This window comes from Halictus rubicundus, chromosome 10 (genome assembly GCF_050948215.1).
Source record: "Halictus rubicundus isolate RS-2024b chromosome 10, iyHalRubi1_principal, whole genome shotgun sequence".
In the NCBI taxonomy this organism is placed as follows: domain Eukaryota; kingdom Metazoa; phylum Arthropoda; class Insecta; order Hymenoptera; family Halictidae; genus Halictus; species Halictus rubicundus.
The window spans coordinates 10535109-10556519 of NC_135158.1; the positions used below are offsets into that span (position 1 = coordinate 10535109).

At 44.0% G+C, this 21411-nt stretch overlaps 1 protein-coding gene across 2 annotated transcripts in view; it reads left to right on the top strand.

Annotated features, from left to right (window-relative positions):
* The first annotated feature begins 9888 nt into the window (after window positions 1-9888).
* Window positions 9889-21411, top strand: part of Bru3 (CUGBP Elav-like family member bruno 3) — a 781126-nt gene continuing 769603 nt past the window's right edge. For both annotated transcript variants that reach the window (XM_076794653.1, XM_076794647.1), the window contains exon 1: window positions 9889-11041. The gene's annotated coding sequence lies outside the window, so the exon portion shown is untranslated. The remainder of the gene's footprint in view (window positions 11042-21411) is intronic.

The following is a 21411-nucleotide window of genomic DNA, read 5'->3' on the forward strand; positions in this document are numbered from 1 at the left end:
CATCGATTCGCACGTACATATATGTATATCGATGCGAGCGATAACTACGAGTTTAACTCTCGCGAGCGGTTTGCTCGTTTCAGCGTATTTAACAGCAGTGTAGCAAAGGGCTCAGCTGTTGGGGTGGTTGGCACATGGGGACCATGGCACACGCCATTACAATGGCAGCCAACCCCGCTACCAGCCGTCCCGCAATCTCTCTCCTCTCTCGACACGAGGTTCACAAGGGCTGCTCGTCTGTTCGTTTCGTTTCGTTTCGTTTCGTTCGTTCGTTCGTTTCGTTTCGTTTCGTTTCGTTTCGTTTCGTTTCGTTTCGTTTCGTTCGTTCGTTCGTCCGTTGTCCGTCTCTTCGTCTGCATGCACGAGTGTATGTTATCCCACTTTTTTGCCACTGACCTCTCTACATCGGCCCTTCTCTCTTTCTGTCCCTAGCCCACAAATCGATCCGGTGAACGCGTCGCCCTCTGGCCCATTGAAAATTGCTTCGACTCAGAACAATTTTCCGCTTAAATCGACAATGGAGTAATTATTGTTTTCGGTCTATACGAAATTCTCTTAACAATTGCGCCGCGTTTCCCCCGACAATTATATTCCACGACGACTGCGCCCCGGGATTCGACCGTGATTGATTTTCATTTATTTCGATCTCGAGGCTGTCTACTTGACGGAATAATTTGAAGAAGTTCAAGGACTCGCCGAAGTCAATTATATTAGCCGTGTGTGCAACGTCGTTAACTTTTGGACCTTCCAACAAGTTTGTCTTTACGCGCGGAATGAGAACGTGTTGTGAATGTAGTGTGTCTATTGAAACATATTCCTATTTTTAATGTTAATGATTGAACGACGGATCTGTGTGCAGAATAAGATTTTTCTACATCAATTGATAAAACGGGAGAAATATATAAATTTTTTTTTTCGTTAATAATTGCATTACGTTGAGAATAGTATATCATTATTTGTAAGTTCTTTTGATCTTTGCACTGTTCTCAATTTCGCCTACACATTTTTGTCACAAATTTATAAAATCCTATCTGTTAACACTTTAAGTGGCAAGTGAACAATTTGAAAAATGCTATGTAATTAAAGTAATTTATTCAATGAAACAAAAATTGTGACGTTAAGATGCACGATATTGAAAATCCTTAACAAATTCGATACACTGTATAGATTAACTTAAAAGTTCATTTTTACATCTGCACAAATTGATTCTGAAGTTACTATTATCACATGTTCTTTATCGTAGACGATTTCTCCTGGTCGATTTACGTGATCTTTTGTAATAGTTTAGCTGATTTTCCAATTTTAGCTAATTGGATTTCCTCCAGCATGCAATTTTTTCTTCGTAGATCGTCCCTCCGAATTTAATTAATTTTATCGACGTCGAGCAGTTTTAATCTTTCTTTCTTTTTAGCCGTGTTTGATGATATTTTATCAGAAATATAATCTACGGTATATTGGACCTATCTAATTCTACCTTGTCCTGTTAATCAAACAACACTTTAAAGCATACTGCATGTGCGATAAAAATATTCTTCAATTAACTTTGTGTTAACTTAAGAAAGCCAGTAGCGGGATTCTTTTTCTTTAACGAAATAAGGAAAACTACAATGGAAAAATTAATTAACCAACTAAATAAATTTGAATAAACCACGCATTAATGAATTATCGTTTGAAATTAATTCATTGTGTACATAAAATACATGCAAATACTATTAAATATAAGCATCAAATTTTGAGCTTCTTGGAATGAAGAAACATTTGAACAGCATTTTAAAAACGAGGGTTAAAATATGTTTGGAAATAATTAGAGATTACATGATTTCCAACTAACCTATTGCAATTGTAGATCTACTTCTTCCTGTAAAACTGTGCTAGATCAAACCACAAAGCGATCGTCCCCATTTACAAGGGTATTAGATGTTTACCGTCCTGTTGCTCTATTTCTTTCTCTCTCTCTCTCTCTCTCTCTCTCTCTCTCTCTCTCTCTCATTCTCAGCTAAAGTGTACAGGGCAACAGGCACAAGAAAGGGGAACAAGGTGTCACCGAGTCAAATTAACATAAACAAACGTACCAACTTTACTCCCTCCTAACTTGTGTCACGAAGTGAACACAAACAGTCCGTTGTAAGGAACCAGTCTTTCACCCTTTGCTAATGAAAAATAAATAATTACCACTTTCTTCGAATAGGGTGAAGACTCTCAATATACTGCAGCGAGTAAAAGTTCGAATACAAAAATATACTAATTACACCGAATGTACTAATTACACCCAAACTTCCGCTCGAAATCATTCAACATTCTTTGATGTGCATACAGTAAAACCACTGTTACACAAATAAATTTTTGCTATTTAAAAGTCCTCTTATATGAACAATGTATTTCCTATTACCCCCACTTACTTACAAAGCGTCATGCGCTTCGGCCGAAACGCGGGCTTTTCGAACAAGAACGGCGTCGAACCGGGTTATCTCGCGAAACGGAAGGAACGTTTGACTGCGAGGTCCATTAAAATAAAGGGAACGCGTATTACCCGGGCATAAATAGGATAACAAGGATACACGAAAGAAACAGATAAAAATACCTTGGCAGATTGTAGGCAGGGAGTGTATGAGCGGAAACACCCTCCTAAGAAGGATTTGTACGATAGAAGGGAGAGCAAGGCACTGGGGAAATAAGGTAATACCTACGGCTTTGTCTCGATCGGGGGCAAGAAGAGCCGCCGATAAAGGGAGTAAAGGACACCGGGGGTTGCACCACCTTATTCCCCTGCAACGATGCACTTTCTCTTTCTTACTTCGGCCCCGGTCCTTTATTACATCGAAAGGAGAGCACAGGCCGCCCGTATGGCTATTGCGCCCCGGTATCAAACTAAAATTACTCTCACTCGGCAAGGGATAGCGCGCACGGGCAAGGGGAAGAAGTTCCAGCCGGAGGTCGAAGCCGGCTGCCGGAAAATTCCGGACCGCCGAACACGAAGAATGGGAATTCCCATCGCGGCGGCGGCAGGGGGTAGGACCTCGAAATGGGAAGCATAACCTGTGATGCATTTTCTGCCGTTGTTCCGGCGGACGCGAAATTCTCCGCGAGGCCGTGGCCCCGCCGCTGAGATTCATTCGTAGCAGAACAAGAGCCGTGAAATTCTTTGGGCCAAAGCTTTTATACAGAATTCGTTCCAGGGAAAATATAAAACCGGCGATTCTATGGCCGCGCTTTACATACCGCGGCTATTCTATTGGAAAAACTAACTAATTACTTCCTCCTTAAATAAGATCTCGTTGACGCCGAGGATAGAATACGTCTGCGCTGCGGGGGAAACCTATGCTCGTTGCTAGGTGTAGTCGCAAACACCGGCATTTTTATCACGGACGGGCTCGGCTTCGATGCAAACGAACTTGACGCCGAGGGAGCAACTTTAACACTGGGTGTACGTGAAAATGACAATGTTGTGTTAGTCAATAAAAATAACGAGAATATATCTACCCTAGTTTTTAGCCATTTCTTAAAGAATATATATCCAATGAAATAAATTTAATGAATAATCCCTCACGGATGCACCTCTACAATGTCGATAATCGGAAATTAAAAATATTAGAACACGTCAATTTAACGGGTAGATTTAACAGTAAACCTACTGTTAATTTATTTTACGGCACAAGAGGGATTTCGCGGTGCACGTGTGTCTAATTAGTGTATTCGTGTAACTGGGCTAAGAGTGCCTACATGGAACATCTTTTTCATCCTATATTATAGTTTCTAGAGTCTGACGTCGTGGGAAATGTAGGATGTGTGTCGAGTAGTGCGTCAATTTCATATTTGAACAAAATATATTCGGCAAAAGTCGAATTTGATGTCGACCCGAAAGGAAAGAATAATCACGTTCAGTGGATGCTGTTCGAAGTCTCTGCAATAAAAATTTAACCCTGAGAAGGGCTAACGAGTTCCAGTCTGAACGAAAATATTTCACCAAATCGTTTTCTTATCCAGGGCTAGAGGTTCGCGAGGGTGCCAGGCATGAGAGACTGTTGCAGTTATCAAACCATACCGCTATCGTAGTAACGAGCCCCGCCGAAGTTCCCATGTAAAATTTAAGAGCTTCAACGTTTTAGGTTTACATGCGAAGGCGATGCATAGCCGAGGACATGAAGATAATCCAGACGGCGGAAGTACGCCAGTGTTCGGAACATCACGGCGAAAGCTCCGCTGCTGGGGTGGTTCTTCGTCCTTCTCCACCCTGGCGATATATTCACTCTCTAGTTTAGAGCATGCTCTTCTCCTCCTCCTCGCTGGTCTAATGTCTTAATCTTTCGTGTGTGAAGAATTGGGCTGGGTCAAATGAAATTTGCATAGTCGTTACCAGCGCCCGCCTTCGCGAGGGGTTGCTCCGTCGATCCGCCTTAGGCGCTCTTGGCTCCGTGGAAAGAAGACAACCAGAACGATCATCCGTTTGATTGCTACGGAAAACATCCCCTAGTCAGTGCGCCGACTTGCTCGCTTAAAACGAACGGCAATTCCCTTTGTAATACTCCAGCAGAAACATACAGTGGCTCGAATCAAAGAATTCATCCTCTTGTACACTCGCGTCGGTATTTCAGTTGACACCTATCCAAATGGACACCGGCGGATCTTTATAAAAATTTGTCTGCATCACTTGCAAGAAACGGGAACCAAATAGACAATTGTTTCTTCCTTCAACCCTCGGACTTCTGCGAGTTCTAAGCTGTTTCGTCGTATTTCGAAATAAAAAGCGTCGTCTTATATCTGAATAAAATTGTACATATCGCTTGGAAACTTGTCCGCCTTGCGAGGGTTAATGCGCAAGACTATACTGAAGCGTTGCTCGCGCGTACCGTAAGAAATGTCAGAATACGCGGAAGCTGCGGAACAGCATTGTCAGGTCGGGAGACAGAAGTGCGTGAACTTAAATACCGCCGCGAGTGCATCTCGTATGCATGTCACGGTACAGTTCCCCCGGTGGAATGCAACAGAGTGCATTGTAAACCGAATATTGAATATATTTAGTAATAAATCTTTTGTTCGAGCGCGGAGGGAAAACACTTAGCGGCAGCCTCGGCTGTATTTAAATTGTAAATGCGTTTAACTATATTTCCGGGCCAGTCGTTACAGATGCATCGTTCCGGTTACAAGCTGTAGGAGCAATATAGCGGGAAGGGGCGGGGCGGGGTGGGGAGCGGGAAGAGCGGTAAATTATAAGAGTTTGCATCCAGGCCAAACGTTCGCGGCTCTCCAGTTACTTTCAATTGGTTAAAGTATCCAAGAAATTGCTGCGGCGCGTCCCGTGATCGATCTTTAAATAAGCGTCTCCGTTGGATAAGGGTCCGAGGCGGGGTTTACATGGAGAGAAGGACCTTGAAGTTGTTGAGGTGTGGAGACGGAGGAGTGTAGGAATAACGTAGAACGCGTTGGCTAGGTCAGGAAGTTCAGAAGCCACAGAGCCGATAAGGGCTTGCCAGCTATGCCCGTTAACGACTATGTAAATTGACGGGTCTATTTATTCTAGTCGTCGTATCGAGGCTCTCACAGATGAAGACATCGGTGGTTCAATTTCTCAGAGTCTCGCGCTGCCTCCCGCCTCTTTCCTCTCTCGTGCACGCCGGCTGCGATAATTATGTTAATTCCGCGTTAACCCCCAATTTGTCCCACGCGTCGTCTTCCCGGGTCTTCTCTTTATCTTGGAATCGAATGTTATCCTTCGATCCTGCGGACGTCGTATTCCCCCCGGGCGAGGGCCCGGTTATTATTATATTTCCGTTCTTCTTCTCGGTGAGGGGGGTAGGGGAGGGGGAGTCCCTCGTAATGTACACGGTTTTACGTTCGAGCAAAGTCGCAAATAAATTTAGCGGCCGCGGAATTGCTTCCCCGGGCCGGGTACTCGATAAGAGAGTGGGCTATCATAACGCGCTGTCTGACCATTTTATTGCAATGCTAAAGTAGGTATTGATCCGAATCCAGAAGAATCACGAACTAAGGTGCTCGACGACCATCGATCCGTCGCTGCGCGGGGGGAGGCAGGGGAAAGGGAAGAGGAGAGGAGGTGAAGAAGAAAGGGGAGGAGGGTAATCATTTTCCGTGTCCTCCTGCTCCTCCTCCTCTTCCGTCGGTTATCCGAATTGGGTTCGAGGGGGTCTCGTAGCAAAGTTGGGGACTAGGAGAGGACACAAACACCTCCTTTCGGGTGTTGAGAAGGAGAAGGGATCGGTAGGCCCTGGATGGCGAAGAGAGAATTGCTTTCTCTCTCAGTTTGGAATGAGAGGATGCATGAGAGATTGCTCCAGACCGTGGAGAGCGGAGTGAGGGTGCTGCCTTGGGGTTCATTATTCAGGGCTATTGATTTCCATCCACCTCCTACCATCAGCCCGCCCAACACCACCAACGACCAAGAGCAAAAGAGAAAGACCGGGGGGCGGGAGAACGAGGGAGATGGGACCAGAAAGAGATTGACGGGCAGCCGTTCTATCTCTCTCTCCTCTCCTCTCTCTCTCTCTCTCACTCTCTCTCTCTCTGTCTCTCCCCCTCCTTCTTTCTGTGTGTATCTTTTTTCTTTCCCCTTACCGACCATACTTTCCGTATCCCGTTCATTGTGTCTTTTGCTTGGCGGTTTCTCTTTCTCCAGTCAATTTTTCCTCCACCGTCGAATCAATCGCCGCGTTAATTGATACGCGATTTACCTAAGTGCTTCGGCCCTGACTAGCGGGATATTTCGATTAATTGGTTTCTTCTGTTCCGAACCTAACCCGCTGATTGACAGTAGACCTACTACTCTCAAATGACCAATTTTTTATTTGACGATTATTGAGATTACAAAGACAATTCCTTCGGAAATACTTGAACAAATTTCGTTATTCAAGCACACGATGTAATGGAAATCGTGCGGAATATAGATGAATTCAATCTTTTCAATTTTGCAAAGTTACAGTTATTTTTGTGCTCGGTAGATTTAGTGTTAGCAACGTGTGGACGTTTATATGTTAGTCAACTTATAAGTTTGTTTATTAATTTCCATGTTTACTCTGACATTCAAATTTAGTGTCCACAGAAGTGTTATTCTGTTATTCTATTCCGAGACCGGTGCGTATTTTGCCTAACAATTAGGCTCGTCGACGCTCGCAGACTCTTGTTCATGGTTTGGCTTTTCTCACAATTTCATTACTGTACGACGGTATCGTTAAATCAGCATTCTTAAAGACTAGAGTAGTTTTAAACAAGTGTTTGCTTACAGCTGTCTATCCATCTTGTTTACATTTAGTAAAGACATATAAAGAAAATTTTAATGGAAAATTAAGTAACAATTATGGTGGAGATTTTGTTTTCATACTCTTATTTATTTCTAGAATTTTTCTACTGTTACAAAATAATATTGGACTACTTTGTGAGACGTCAGTTTTCAAGCTTTATCAAAATACTGAAAAGTATTTAAAATTACAACATTTAACATACTGAAGCATTAAAAAGAAATTTACTGCTTTAAATGATTCCATTGAATTTTTCTCTTTAAAGTAGAATTGATTCTTTGGTATATATAAACCGATGCAAATAAAATTAATTTGTTCGGTAACATACAGAAACGTCTAGGATATTATAAAAATGTGTAGGACAAAGTAAAAACTCTCTTTTCAAAGGAAAACTTGAACAAGTCGGGCGTTCGTTGCGGGTTTAGGCCAGAAAATATAATGTGCGCGGACCGAGATCATTGTTGTTGAAGCGATTTCTTTACGTTGAGAAAACGGCAGTGCGAGAGAGGCCTTAGGCTACCAAGTTACGTTAGAAGTTTCTGTTCGTAGCGCGACGATCCGCAGGAACTTGCGAGTTTTCTCTTTGAAGTCCCTCGCTCGTGGTTTTCTGTCTGTGAGAAATCACCTTAAGAATCATGGCTACCACCACGGGAGAAATCCTGGTCCGATCTCTATCAAGTATTCGAGGTTTTGTAGGGATGTATAAAAAAGTAAGGAGGAATGATAGCAGTCGCTCGAAAAACGTAATCGATCGCGAGTCGTCCATTTCTGCACGTCGTCAGTTGATTTACGTACGATAACGTTTTCTTATCGGTAGTTTAAATTGAATGGCAGCAAATACGATGGAAAATAGTTTCCGTTGGAAATTGGTCAACGTTTTACTTCGGCTTCTACGAGATTTAATTGATTATAATGCTTCAATACTTCTAGAATAATAGAGTAATACAATCATTTTAATAGTTCAATTATTAATGTTATTCTCTATCTCGCGAAACTAAATTACAGAAATATAGAATAAATTTCTTTAGAATTTGTTCGAGCGTTCTGCGTGAACTCGAATTTCATGTACCTTTTGTGGCCGACTATTGCACACTCTTTTCACTTCCGATAGAAATTCATTTTTCTACTAATATATCGTGTATTAAAGTTGGTTGGGATGTCAATTTTGCAGTGTTATTTTAAAAAATAATTTGTTATTTGTTCTTTTTGTTATCTGTTATTTGTTCATTTGTTTTTTTATACGTTCTCCTAAATAGATTTATTATTTTTATTTTTGGGAATGCATCGATTCCCTTATCAATATATTAAATTAGATAAAACCAGTTTAAAACGGACCCATGGCAAGAGAGATGAAGGCCGAACACAAATTTCCACATTAAGTACTCTATTTAAAAAGTTCACAAACTCACATCAACAAAATTCGGCACCCTTTCTTTCTCCTCCTTCTTGAAACGTTTCCACCCATTCGTAAAAGATTACCAGCTCCATAGCACTCTCTCCACATGCTTATTTTATCATACCAACCATTTCAGTGCCCTTTCCCCGAGTTTCGCAAGAAATTTCGTATTAATACGCCATTCTGCGAAAAGAACAACAGACATTTCCCAAGACGAGTGACGACCGAAAGAAACACGAGCACACTAAAGGCGTTGCCATAAACAAATGGCTTACATTATGCTCTTAAAACTTACCCTGTTCGTAGACAACGCTTCGTTGTTAAACAAAAACGAGTTTGAAAGTTCGACGGACTCGCGTGTGCTAGAATCCGCGAGCAGTAGAATTGGTCGGTCGTAGCCAGACGCGTCAGCCGATTTCTATTCAACAGCACGCGTAACCGCAGAATTTACAAATTCGATTTTCTCGGAAACGCAGCGTCGATCGGAATAATGCGATTGGTTTGTTGTACTAACTTTTGTAAATAAAATCGCGCCATCTAGACCCAACGTCGTCGCCAATAACAAAGAAGGACAAAAAGAAAAACAGTGCTTTCTCACGTGAGAATTTTACTTCGCTGTTCGAAATTGTGCAGACTAAAGCGGGCACTGCTGTGTCTCGATGAATTCTCTAAAAATTGCAAACGTTTGGTTTCCGGGGGGGGGGGGGGGGGAGAGAGGCGAGGGGTTGAAGCGGCAGGCAAGGTCGCGTAACGTAAAACCTTATTAGGCGTTAGTTTCTCCGTCGGACGTAGGCAGACGAGTCGAACCGTCAACGTAGGCGGATGGAATATATAGCCGACCGGCAGTATACCGGCACAGAGCGGTATACTGGTCGTGCGTCTATAGGGATTGCAGCGCCGCGGGCGCCGGCGCGAAACGCTCGCTCGCGAGACCACCTCCGCGTGGTGGGCTCGTGACGTCAGCTACCCTCAGTGTGCGGAGAGCGACCGCAGTGTACACCATCTCCACGTTTTGGCAAAGAAGGCACGGTCGTTACAGAGTGAACGAGTTCCCTCGATCCGTAGCACCCAGCTGGACAGACGCAGCACTGTTTATCCGACGCGATTCCCGAGAGCCCGTTGCCGATTTGCGACTGTCGGGTTCGAGAGTGTGTCTCGTTGGGCTGTCATCGGTGGAGATCATCGACGGCACCGGAAGTCACGGGCAAACACACGAGGTCCATCAAGTGAATCATTTCTCTCTCTCTTTCTCTCGAGTGTGCTTGTGCGTGTGTGTGTGCCGCGGAAACGGTATCCGGTATTCTACTTGACGCGTTTACGAGCAAAGGGTTTCCTGTGCCGTGGCCGTACCAGCCTGGGGACTCGTTACCTTGACCGATCAGGGTGACGGACCCGTTCCTTGATGAATACGACAACGTCGGCTGGGAGCACAGTCGGTAGCCACGCGGTCAACGCTCTCACCGGTGGTACCAGCGTCTTCGAGAGGGCCGACACCTGGCATAAGGAGCGTTTGATGCGCAGCTAGCGTAAAGACGATCCTGGAACGGACCGCGTGTGGGTGATTTAGTGCTGTTATATTGTTGTTGTTGTTGTTTGTTCGTGTTCGATCCATACACGTGCCATCCTCCCCGGTGTCGCGAGTACTGACTACGTGTACTTGCGATGCGAGATATCGTCCTCTCGGGAGGCAGATAGATCCATCACCGGTGCCGCGCGTACCCCGCCGCCGTCGTCGTCGTCGTTTCCGAGTTTGTTCCGCAGTGTTACACGATTCTCGCGGAGACCCAACGACTTTGCGCGTTGCATCGTTCCGTCATTGTGCTACCTTCGTCTCCTCGGCGAGATTGACGGCACGTGGATCCGGATCCGATCGTTCCTAGCTCACGTGGCCGTCTACCGGCGGCGCTTTCGCGATACTCACGGATGTTTCTCACGTCGGAGCGAGTTAAAGGCGATCCGCTCGAACCTCGAGGCTCGTCCTGTTGAATTTTTATCAATGTTACACGCCGGCGTCACGGCCGGCCGTAATCGGTGAAGTGGTTCCCAGTGAGTGAAATTCGAAAGGGAGTCGCCGTAGAGAAAAGACGATACTCTCTTCCGTCCTGCTTGCTGTTTTCGTGGAGTCGTGACGCGCGTGTGTCAGTTACATGTCGCGGCTAGGTGGAAAGGGATGACGGTGCATCGTCGTTGCGCTCCGGACACTGTTGGAGAAGACGAAGAAGACTCGTGAACTGAGAAGCCCGGCTGAGGCAGAACGGGAGGCGTGTACCGTCTCGCGGCTAGTGATACTTCGTAGGATTTCCGAGATCCGCAAGTACGCGGAGCAAACCAACCAGCGTGGAGCGCTCGGCGATCGTGTGGCCGCGCGCCGCGGAACTCTACGCTTATCAACCAGGTACACGATTTGCCTAGAAGAAATTTTGCCTGAACACTGGCTCATGTTCGCCAGGATATTTCGAATGTATATCCCAGTATCTTTAGTCCTGTGCAGCTGCGTCGACGATTTTGTAACCGATAGGGCTGAAGGACGAAGGGTGCACCGATACTGGGGATGTCTTATGGTTCTTCGAAAAGTTTCGAACGCATAGTCGATCATTCTGAACAAAACTTGTATGAGATTCGACGAGTTGTCGTCGTTTTGCTAACTTATGGTGCCGGTTGTTGGAGGGTGCACAATGGCTCCAAACATAAAGAGCACATAGATATCAATGATGTATTATCGGTTGGAGAATGTTTCGAACATGTAGCTTGACATTTTGAACAAAACCTGTAAAAGGTGCCACGAACTGTCATCCTTCTTCTGATTCAGAGCACTTGGGCTTTTAGGTTAGATGATGAGGGATACATAATGACTGTAAAGTTTCGAACATATGTCCCATCATTTTTAACCCTTTGCACTCGAGTGGTGACTCTGAAGCACCACTAGAAATTGTTGTGGCATTATTTCAAAGAAATTACAAAAATATTACAATGTATTTGTTACTTTCCAAAATTTGTATTTAACAGATTACTAAACATTTAAATATTATATGTGGAAATCGGATCAGTTTCGTATCAATAAAATGAAAATATTCTAAGACGGAAGAAAAATGTAGTTTTAGAATGAAAATAGCGCCGAGTGCAAAGGGTTAATAAAACTTGTATGTGGTTCGTCGAACTGTCACTGCATTTTGTGCTGTCATGACTTCGCACAGATAGCAGAGTGTATATAAATAGTTGTAAATCATAGTAATTGTATCGTGGATAGCATACAAAACAATTTTTGTGCAACAAATTTTTTGCAAAAAATTATTTTCTACCTTCACTACACCAAAAGATGTATACACTTTTTGTAAACAGTATTTCAATCGCGATGTACAATCACAGGGATGTACCGTGTATCCTTTGAATATTTTAGGAACTAGGATGTCTAGGGAATTATGTTCTAATATTTCAAGGTAGTGTAGGAAGTTGGTTCTCTTACATTTTTTAAAAATCGGAGATGTGTTCTCTTGTAAGACTTCCAACCCTTTGAACAACTCGATTCACAGAGAGTCATCGTTAGTAATACATTCCTGTCGAGTCAATGATTTCCTAGGGGGCAGCTAAAGGGTAAGAGAATCTTGAAAAATCTCGTGGTCGTTGTTAAGGATATATAAATCGATGCAGGATCGTAATGTATAGAGTTGACGTAATTTGTACGGTGGATTTCGGGGGGATTTTAATATTCGTCAATTCGTTCGGATTTTCTATCCTCTCCCTTCGCAATAAGACGACAACGCGCGCTCCCCAAAAAGATGGCAAAGAAGTTCTTGTGGTATGTCGAGCCATTCTTCAGTGACTAGAGCTGCGAGCTTTCGCCGCTTCGAGGGTGCATTCTTGCACCACCATTGCCTCTACCGAGCATATTCCAAGTGCGCTCAATAGGATTCATATCCGGTGACAAAGGGCGTGCTATTTATCCATGACGTCGCGTGTATCTATCGTTTTTCTGCAAACGCATCTCGTGGAAGTCGGGAGGGTAGTTTGCCGAACGAATATCGTAAGCACGTGACACACTGTTCGCGGATGCTCCTCGTGCTACTATGATGTCGTGCAATAATGGATTCTCTAAAAATACATTTAACATTCTAAGCGCTTACCTTGCAACCGTGAAATTTCGTCTCTTCCCCGGTATTAATGGGCCATGTTCTCCAGGAGCAAGCTGCCGATATTCACAAATATGGTATAATGCAATTTTTCTTTTTTTTCCGTAATGTTTTATTCTATTGGCCATTAGTGGACTGTGGATCTTCATACAAGATAAAAATGTCGTTCTTCCTTTAATAATATCAATAAGATAAAAGTAATCGATAAGTTGTTTTAACCTTTTTACGGTTTTCAATTTTGTGTGCATATTTTTATGACAAAAATTACCGGATCAAAAATGCAAAGTAAAATGCACAGTGGAAGCATTTAAATAATTTAAAAATGCTGTTGCACTATGTTCAACTGTATACAGTTATTAACGAGAGAAGTACATGTTCAAATATAAAAATATTAGCTCAAATATAAACAGTTTAAATATAACAATATCATTAAATTGTTATGAGTCCTCACAGTTTCCTATTCGGCTATCAGAAATATAGAAAATCGCAGTCTAATCACCCGGATAACCATCGCACGTATTTCCTCTCCGAAGTCCTGTCGAACGGATGTATTTCAATCGGATGGCGGAGCAGATTGTTCGACGGGGAACGGCGATGGCCGGTAAAAAGGACTGAAATGAATCGTGGCGAAAGGCGATTAAATTTTTGCGTCTTGGTGGTGGTCGCTCGGTTGGTCCCCGGTGCCACTTGAGTTTTGGTTTTGGCAGCGCTTCCAAGAGTATTTCCTCCCTGTATTTGCAATCGAGCAGGTTACAGCCTGACCCGAATCCTTAAGCCAGACCACGGTCACGGGATGCCGCGACGAGCAGGCACGTAGTAACCTACACGCCAGGCTGTGCCAGGAGCGTTTTCCTACCTCGGCTCTTTATTCCTTTCTTTTCCTTAACCCTTGTCTAAAACTTTTCCCCTAGACGATCCCCCTCCGGACGCTCCGGGTTCTGCGAGGATACGCTCGATATGCGAATACAGGGGGATCCGATATTATACCAGTCGAACAATACTCCTTATCTGCGCGTCGGATGTCGAAAAGATCTCTCTCTAGCGAGCGCGCGCGCGCGGCGGTGCGATGCGATCCTGAAATTTCCATGCTCGAAATAAAAATTTTCTTTTCCCGTTTTTCCCCCGGTGTTACGAGGTCGGGGAAAAGAAAATACGCGCGGAAAGTGGCCCCCGGTGGATACGGTTCTACAGAAATATTTCTCGAAATCGATTCGGTGGCAAGAGTCTTCTCGCAGCTGCGCCGCGATATTTAATTTTCCGGGAAATTCCACGAGCGCGCGTTTGCGGACAGATTCGATATCGCCGCGACGCGACGGTGGTGACGTACTGCGAAAATATTCTATTTCACCGTTGTCCCGATAGTACAGGATTTATTTACACGGGTCCTTTGTTCTGTTTTAACGTATTCTCGTATAACGCCTCGGGGGTTCCTTAGTATTCCGGGCGCATTTCGAGCGCGATGTTGGTAAAGAGTCGCACTTGTTGGCTACCATGAACACGAGGACGTCGGGACGTGGGACAAGGAGGAATCGGCCTGGAGGGTTGGCAGGGTGAGGATCGCACTCGGGAGGGACACTGGAAAGCGAAGCCAATGCACGGCGGTCAGCTCGGACGGTCCCCCGGGAGATTTCTGGACCGCAGTCCTAAATCAGGTTTCATTCCCTCGGCGAGTCTCCGGCGCCTCAACCCCCTCCGACTCGTCGAACCTGGTTGCGATATACCGAACAAAGCGAGCCGAACAGCTCGCAACAATTTCTTTTTTCTGCGGACCGGCAATTTTCTTCTACGTGCCGGATAGTATCGAGCGCGAAAGCGGAAAATAACCCGAAATAAGGAAATACTAGAACCGAGCGAGATACACGCTGCTCTCGGAAATTATGGGACCGGGCGAAAATGGCGTATCCTCCACGCAAACGTCGGGCGAAAACTTGTCTGTCTCTTTCGCAACTTGATGCCTCACTTTCGAGATATTCACCCTGGAGATTTGTTCAATATTTCGTAGATAAAACTCCATTTTTTAACTGAATCTTGCAAGAAAAATTATTATTACTAGATCGAGAGCATAGAAAGATCGTCCTTCAGACGAATTTCTTGGTCGAAGAGGAAAATTAAGGAAAACGGAGCTATTTCGTCTCTTCAAGTAACAAGTCTTATATTCTTGTTCACACCTGAAAATTCTGATGCAATGTTTCTGCAATTTTTCCAAGTTGATCAAAAGCCCCACATTTTTGTCATCAGTGCAAGCTAAAGGGGAAGTATAATGTCAAGATAAACGCGTCCAAAGTTTTCAAAGTACAACTACCGATGCGTGTCTTGCTTGGAAACTTTCGCAAGCGTGCTGGAATGTTTTCACGATTGCATTACATTCTCTGTATCGTGTTATGAAAATTATCGTAAATATACAAAATAGTAACCAGTGATGACTCTTCAAACATTCAAAACGAAGAATTGTCGTCTCTGCAGGTGTAACCTTATGAAATGCTACAGAACTTTTCGATCTCTCTACGTTTCGAGGATGTCTACACGTTCTGCATACTCCCATATTTTCGAGACAGTCGGAACGCACGGGAAAGATGGACGCGGCATGTTGGAAACCGCGCGAACGGTGTCGTTCGCGTTCGATTTTCTTCCGTTCGATTTTTTCTCCTTCGGAAATCGATCGGCGAAGATTGTCGTTCCGGCGGAGTGGTGCCTGTCGAAGCATCATATCGCGTGTGAACGTGCTAAGTCGAAGGTAACGAGTCGACGATAGGGGGAAACAGGCCGAAGGGGACGATCGTTCGACCGAGAGATCTGCACTAGGCACATGCATTATCGTAAACGATATCGCCTTCAGCCAGACGCTGGTTACACGTACACACACGCGGCCGAGCCGTTGGACGCTTTAACACGCTTCGGGAAACGTGTACGCGCGTGTATGCGCGCGTGTACGCGCAAGACGAGAGTACGGGAGTACGCGTTCAACGGAAGGATACCAGAGACCGGGTATGCGAACAGATTTTGGCGATTCGTCGTCTAGTCCTCGGCAAACAACTCGCTCGGCGCCTACGAGTCTTCTCCGTGACCCCATGCTAGGGATCATCTACATATTTATAATTCCGCTATTGATACCTTTTATACGTGGAATTTTTAAAGTTCCGTTCTTTGTCCCGTGCATATTTTAATATGCATACTGTGTGGTACCAGCAGTGATCCCGGTACGAGCACTACTTTTTTACCGGGCGAAAATGTTATACTAGGCGTGTCTTTGATGGTCGGAAATTTCAGAGTTCGTTCGGAATTATTACAATTTCATACATACGTAATCGCGAGCGCGCCGGGTTGCGTGAAAAACGCTTTAAATGGCTCGTGTATATACCGTGTAGAAGTTTCTACGATAATTCTGTAATAAAGGTGCCTCGTGTTGTTTCAGTTTTAGGGTTTAACCCTTTGGATACTGAATCGACTTTCTCAGTCTATAGATATTTGAAAGTTGTTTAAATTTGGCGATACGTTTTTAAACATTGTTGGAACACAAGGATTCGCGTTGATAGCGTAGTTTTGATTCAAATCGTAAACGATTTGATGCATAAAATCCACAGTAAAATCCACATTCATAACTCAAGTAGAATTACCTGCCGTACCTGTCTTATCGCAATTCCTCGACAAAATGTACGCACTGTGTTTCTCTCGCCCAGCCACCGCATTGAGACCAGTGTATATTTCAGTGCTCACGTTGATAGTCGGCACAGTATCTCCGCCCCTATGACTTGGACATTACAAGAACAGATTCTCTTGCAATTGCTGTGTACGTAACACACCGGCGACCTCCAGTAATTCCCGTAAACATAAATCGTGCCCGACAATGGCTCGGCGGCGAGCGTATTGACGGTCTATACCTACGGTTTTCAATATCGCAGGATACACCAGTTTTCCCCATGATTCTTCGTTGAAATACTAATGGACGTGAACGATATCGAAGAAATGTTTATCAATCGGTACGATCGAAAGAATGGCCAAGGAAACGACAATTTAACTGCTGCTTTCCCGGGAGGCAGGTTCTCTCGTCCTCCGATTCGAAAGTTACTGGAAGGATTGTTCTTATTTACAGTGCTGTTCGTTGGGAAACCCGTCCATTAAACGGCAGGAAAGTTAAATACGTAACAGCGGGGTGAATCAATAGACTAGACACCGTTTACTCGCCTTTGTTTATTTAACGCTAAATCTACCAGGCACAATCGCTTCGACGTGACATTTCGACGAGTGATGGAATTTCTTAAAAATTCTACGCTACATTTTAGACAATACATTCCATTTGTAGGATAAAAAAGATTATTCATTTAAGACCGCTTCAAGTATTGCGAATAACTCTGTCATTTTTTAATATATTGTTCTCGAAAAAAAATGGAGAAAACAGTTAAGAGTTATGTCATTAATTATCCTTGAAAAAATGCCCACAGCAGAGTTTTAGATAGTCAAGGTGGTCTACACCCTCGGCGCGAGCGTGTAATAAATAAAGCGGGTAATCAATGTGTTTGGATCGACGCAGGGCGAAGACTGGAGCAAGAAGGTTGTTGACCTGATTCTAAAGCATATGGCTGATATTGGGTTAATACGGTGAAAGTCCTCCGAGAGAACTCCCTTCTGAATTGTGTTACCGGAACAGCGACGTCTGAGCATAACGCCTCGTTCCACTTAGCAGGGTGCGTTATTACAGCAAGTAGATATGATCGGTGTATAACCAGATGTGACGTGTTCGGTCGAGAAAGTCGCCGCGTTATTATTTCCCCTGAATCCCTACTTTTTGCAAACCGACTCTATCGACACGGTGTCGGGCGGGCTTTGTGCATGCTCGACAATGGCGGCTCGTTCGAACGAAAGTGAAACAAAACGATGTCAGAGCGGCGTGACTTTAATATTATTTCGTAAACACGACTCGTTTCACCAGCCGGTGAGTTTTCTGTTTTTTTCTTTTTTTTTCGAACGATACGATTTATCGTTAGGCGAGCTTAACAACTTTTTACTTTTTCAGAAAGTCCCACCCGGTATATTTTAGTACCAATGAGGGAAGTTAAATATTTATCGCAGTCACGTGCAGCGACTAATTTACGTCGGACTTCGGCCGGTGCTTTATTTCACCGGCAACCTTGATTTAAAAACCGAGCAGATTAGCCGTTGTTATCAAAATAGTAAATTTAACGAGGCGACGTTTTCCCTGGAAATCGGTGTATAACCGAGGCAGTTATCACTTTCTGGAGTTCTAATTATTTTTATTGCGCCTGTCAGGAAGTGTTTCATGGGAGCGCACGTAATTGCCGATTCAATTAAAATATCTTGTAAATCAGGTTCACCGTGAACTCTGATATTGAATGTTTGATGGCTCGTGGAAATATCATTGAAATCGCAGTGTCGCGTTTCTCTTTTACTCGTATACATCCTTTCGTATCGTATTTACCGGTTCAATGGGGAAACTCTTCGCCCGGCAGGAATTATATTTTGTTTTTCGCGTGACGATATTGCATATCACGGAGATGTTTCGAGGAGAGGAGGAAGAAGGAGAAAGGAGGTGGCAGAGGCGAATGGAAAATGCAAAGAGGGGGAAAGAAGGGTGCGAAACTTTCAACCACGCAGACAGAACTGCGAGAGCTCACGCTCTCTCACATCAAAAGCAATTTATACGATTATATGCATGGCGCCTGCGATGCACCTTAATCAAATAAGCCGTGCTATGTCGACGACGCTGGAAAACGGCAAGAGACATTGGAGACGCTTTGAATTGTCGTACTTTGAAACGCACGGACTGGAAAATTTTCTCTTGCTTGATCCGACGTCATGCATATATAACGAGACAAACAGATTGCGTCGCACGCCCGGCGTCGTGGAAAGAATAAAGATCTTCGATCTGCCATTTCACGCGGAACACTATGATTATTAAAGAGGTTTTATAACGCTGCGACAGAATGCACTTTCTTTTACGAAATTTCGCGAAATGTGTGACCATTTTCCTATAAAATAATATTTCGTATAATAAAGCTACTTTCGTTTAAGAAAATATACGAACAACATTTTATTCAAAGTTGTCTGATTTTAACTAACAAAAGAGTTCATAAAATATCGAGAACTTTTCATTGCTTCTTTCGATTATTCCAAGTTCACTGCGCATGTGTGTAAAACCATGAAATAGAAAAGTCATTGATATTTACTCTGTGTTAAATTGCTCGCGCCCAACTTTGTCGTAAGTGATATTAACCCTTGGCACTCGAATGGCGACTGTAAGGCGCCACTAAAAATTGCTGTATCATTATTCAAAATATTTGTTACATTATTAAATTTGTTTGTATTTCATAAATTACTAAACATTTCAGTATTGTAATAGTAGATTGCGCCATTTTCGTATGTATAACATGAAAAGAAAAATATATAGAAGGGAAATATTCTTGGTCGGAAGAAATGTTTCGTTCTGGAGTTATAACAGCTTCGAGTGCAAAACGTTAATATACTATTTTCTAAAAGTTCTATAATATGATTAGGCTGACCATTGTGCTAATTAAAATGTATAATAATTTGTTGTTAGACATTTATTTTTAAGCAATTTGTTTTCAAGCATATCATCTACGTTATAACAGGGTAGAAACTCGTGTAACTCCCAGTTCTTGCGCACATATAAAATACGAGTACAAGTACGAGTACAATACACCATTTTCTTATGTATAACATGAAACAAAATATGTAGAAGGGAAATATTCTGGGTCGGAAAATATGTTTCGTTTTGGAGTTAAAGTGGCTTCGAGTGCAAAGGGTTAAATCCACAAAATAATTGCGGTACACGTTCTGAGTGGCTCTCCAGAAATCCTTGACCGCTGTTTTCTGAATTTGGGGAGGGACGAATGTGTAAATGTTCGACAATATTTATTACGAGTGTCGTTTCGGCATGAGAAGCGGCTGATAATAGAGGTAAAATTCACACCGCGCAATCTTTCAACCGTTGCTGTCAGATTCGTTTGCGCCGTCTCGGGGGTGGGGATGTTTTCAAATACCGCAACTTGGAATAGGCCAGCGTAGTCGGTACCGGTAGAAACAGTGCCAAAATCTCAGGAGAAACGCGGCCGCTCCGCTCGTCGACGCTTGGCTGCGGCGTATCCTGTTTTTCCGACCGCCCCACGGCACCCTTCGCTTTGTTATGTTAATTGTTTCAAACTCGGGGCATCATAGCTACGTTTATTTTCCATTCTCGTCGCCTTTCCCGGCCGCCTCGTCCCGGCGAGCCGTAGCCTTCGAACACGGGAGCTGCTCAAAGTTCTGTCTGTAACCCTGAATCTCATTGAACGTGCTTGCCGCCCTCGTCGTTCTCCCTCCCTCTCCTCCACCACCCCCCCTCTCTCTCTCTGTTCAACCAAAAAGGATCCGCCGGTAATCGAACGTTATTTCCCTGGGTAGATGATTCGCATTCAAGATAGACGTTCGATATTACTTGGCAAGAGAGTAATACTCTCATCCGGATATTTTTGCACGGTCCACGGTGCCTTTGGTGCTCCGGCGAAACAACGGGATGCCCGGGAAGATAGGTTTCTTTGAAAACACGAGAAAGGAACTGGCAGCTGTACTAATCGATGAAAGAGATCCCACACCCGCCGACTGTAATTAAAATATCGTACACAATATATACACAACGCCACCGACGAGAACAAAGGGCCGCAGAAGTCTCGAGGTAGGACTCCGTAGCCCTTCTGTTCCTCTTTCTCTCCTTTCCTCTTCTCTTCTCTTCGCTTCCCTCCCCCTCCCCTCCCTTTCCCTGCTACGCTCTTTTTCTTCCACCTTTCCATCGACTGACTTTTTACCCGGGGTCTACCCGTTGTTCTGTGCCGAGACGGATGTTTGGAGCAGCTGCTGGGATGGTTTAAACCGCGACATCTGGTTACCAAGTCTCGCTACTTTCCGTGCTCACTGAAGAATCCTTTAACAATCATCCTGCCTGCCGGCTCCGAAGGGAATGAATAGTGTCTCCGAGGAACACCGAGTTGTTGGTCCATGTGATTCTACTTTGTACTCCAATTACATGAAAAATAGCCACTGAGTTTATAGTTTAACAAGCTCATCCTGCTGCTGGTGGTCACCTAGTTGCCCCTGGAATCTCTATTCTGTAATCCAAGAGGACGAGTTTGACAGTTCGTGTGGAGTTGTCTTCAACAACAAATACATAGTTTGAGGATCCTTCAGCTCGCCTATCGCGAGGTTAGCTCGGAATAGACACACCATTAATCCTTTGCGGACGAACGCCGCTGCTGAGGTTGCAAGAAGTTGATTATTCTCGAACAATGTCTTGCAAAGTGTTGTTAAAGCATGCTTCCCTACATTTAATTCTTACACTTAGAGTCGCGTCGGTATTTAAGCTGAGATATACTTCATTCTTTGGAAGATTCGAGGTTTTCAGCCTAAAATCGTATACCTAACAGCGCACCACTGTGATACCACTGAAGTGTTAAATTCCATAGTTTTGGTTGCTTCAGCAAATTCGAAAGTTTCAGAGAAATAATATCTTTTATTCTGGGCTTCCCTTTGAGAGTTGTGAACGCCACGTCGAGGGTGGTCAGTGGTAGGCACAAGGGTAGCAGACGCACACGCTGGCAAATTTTTGGTAAAGTGCGAGGCCGCAACCGCC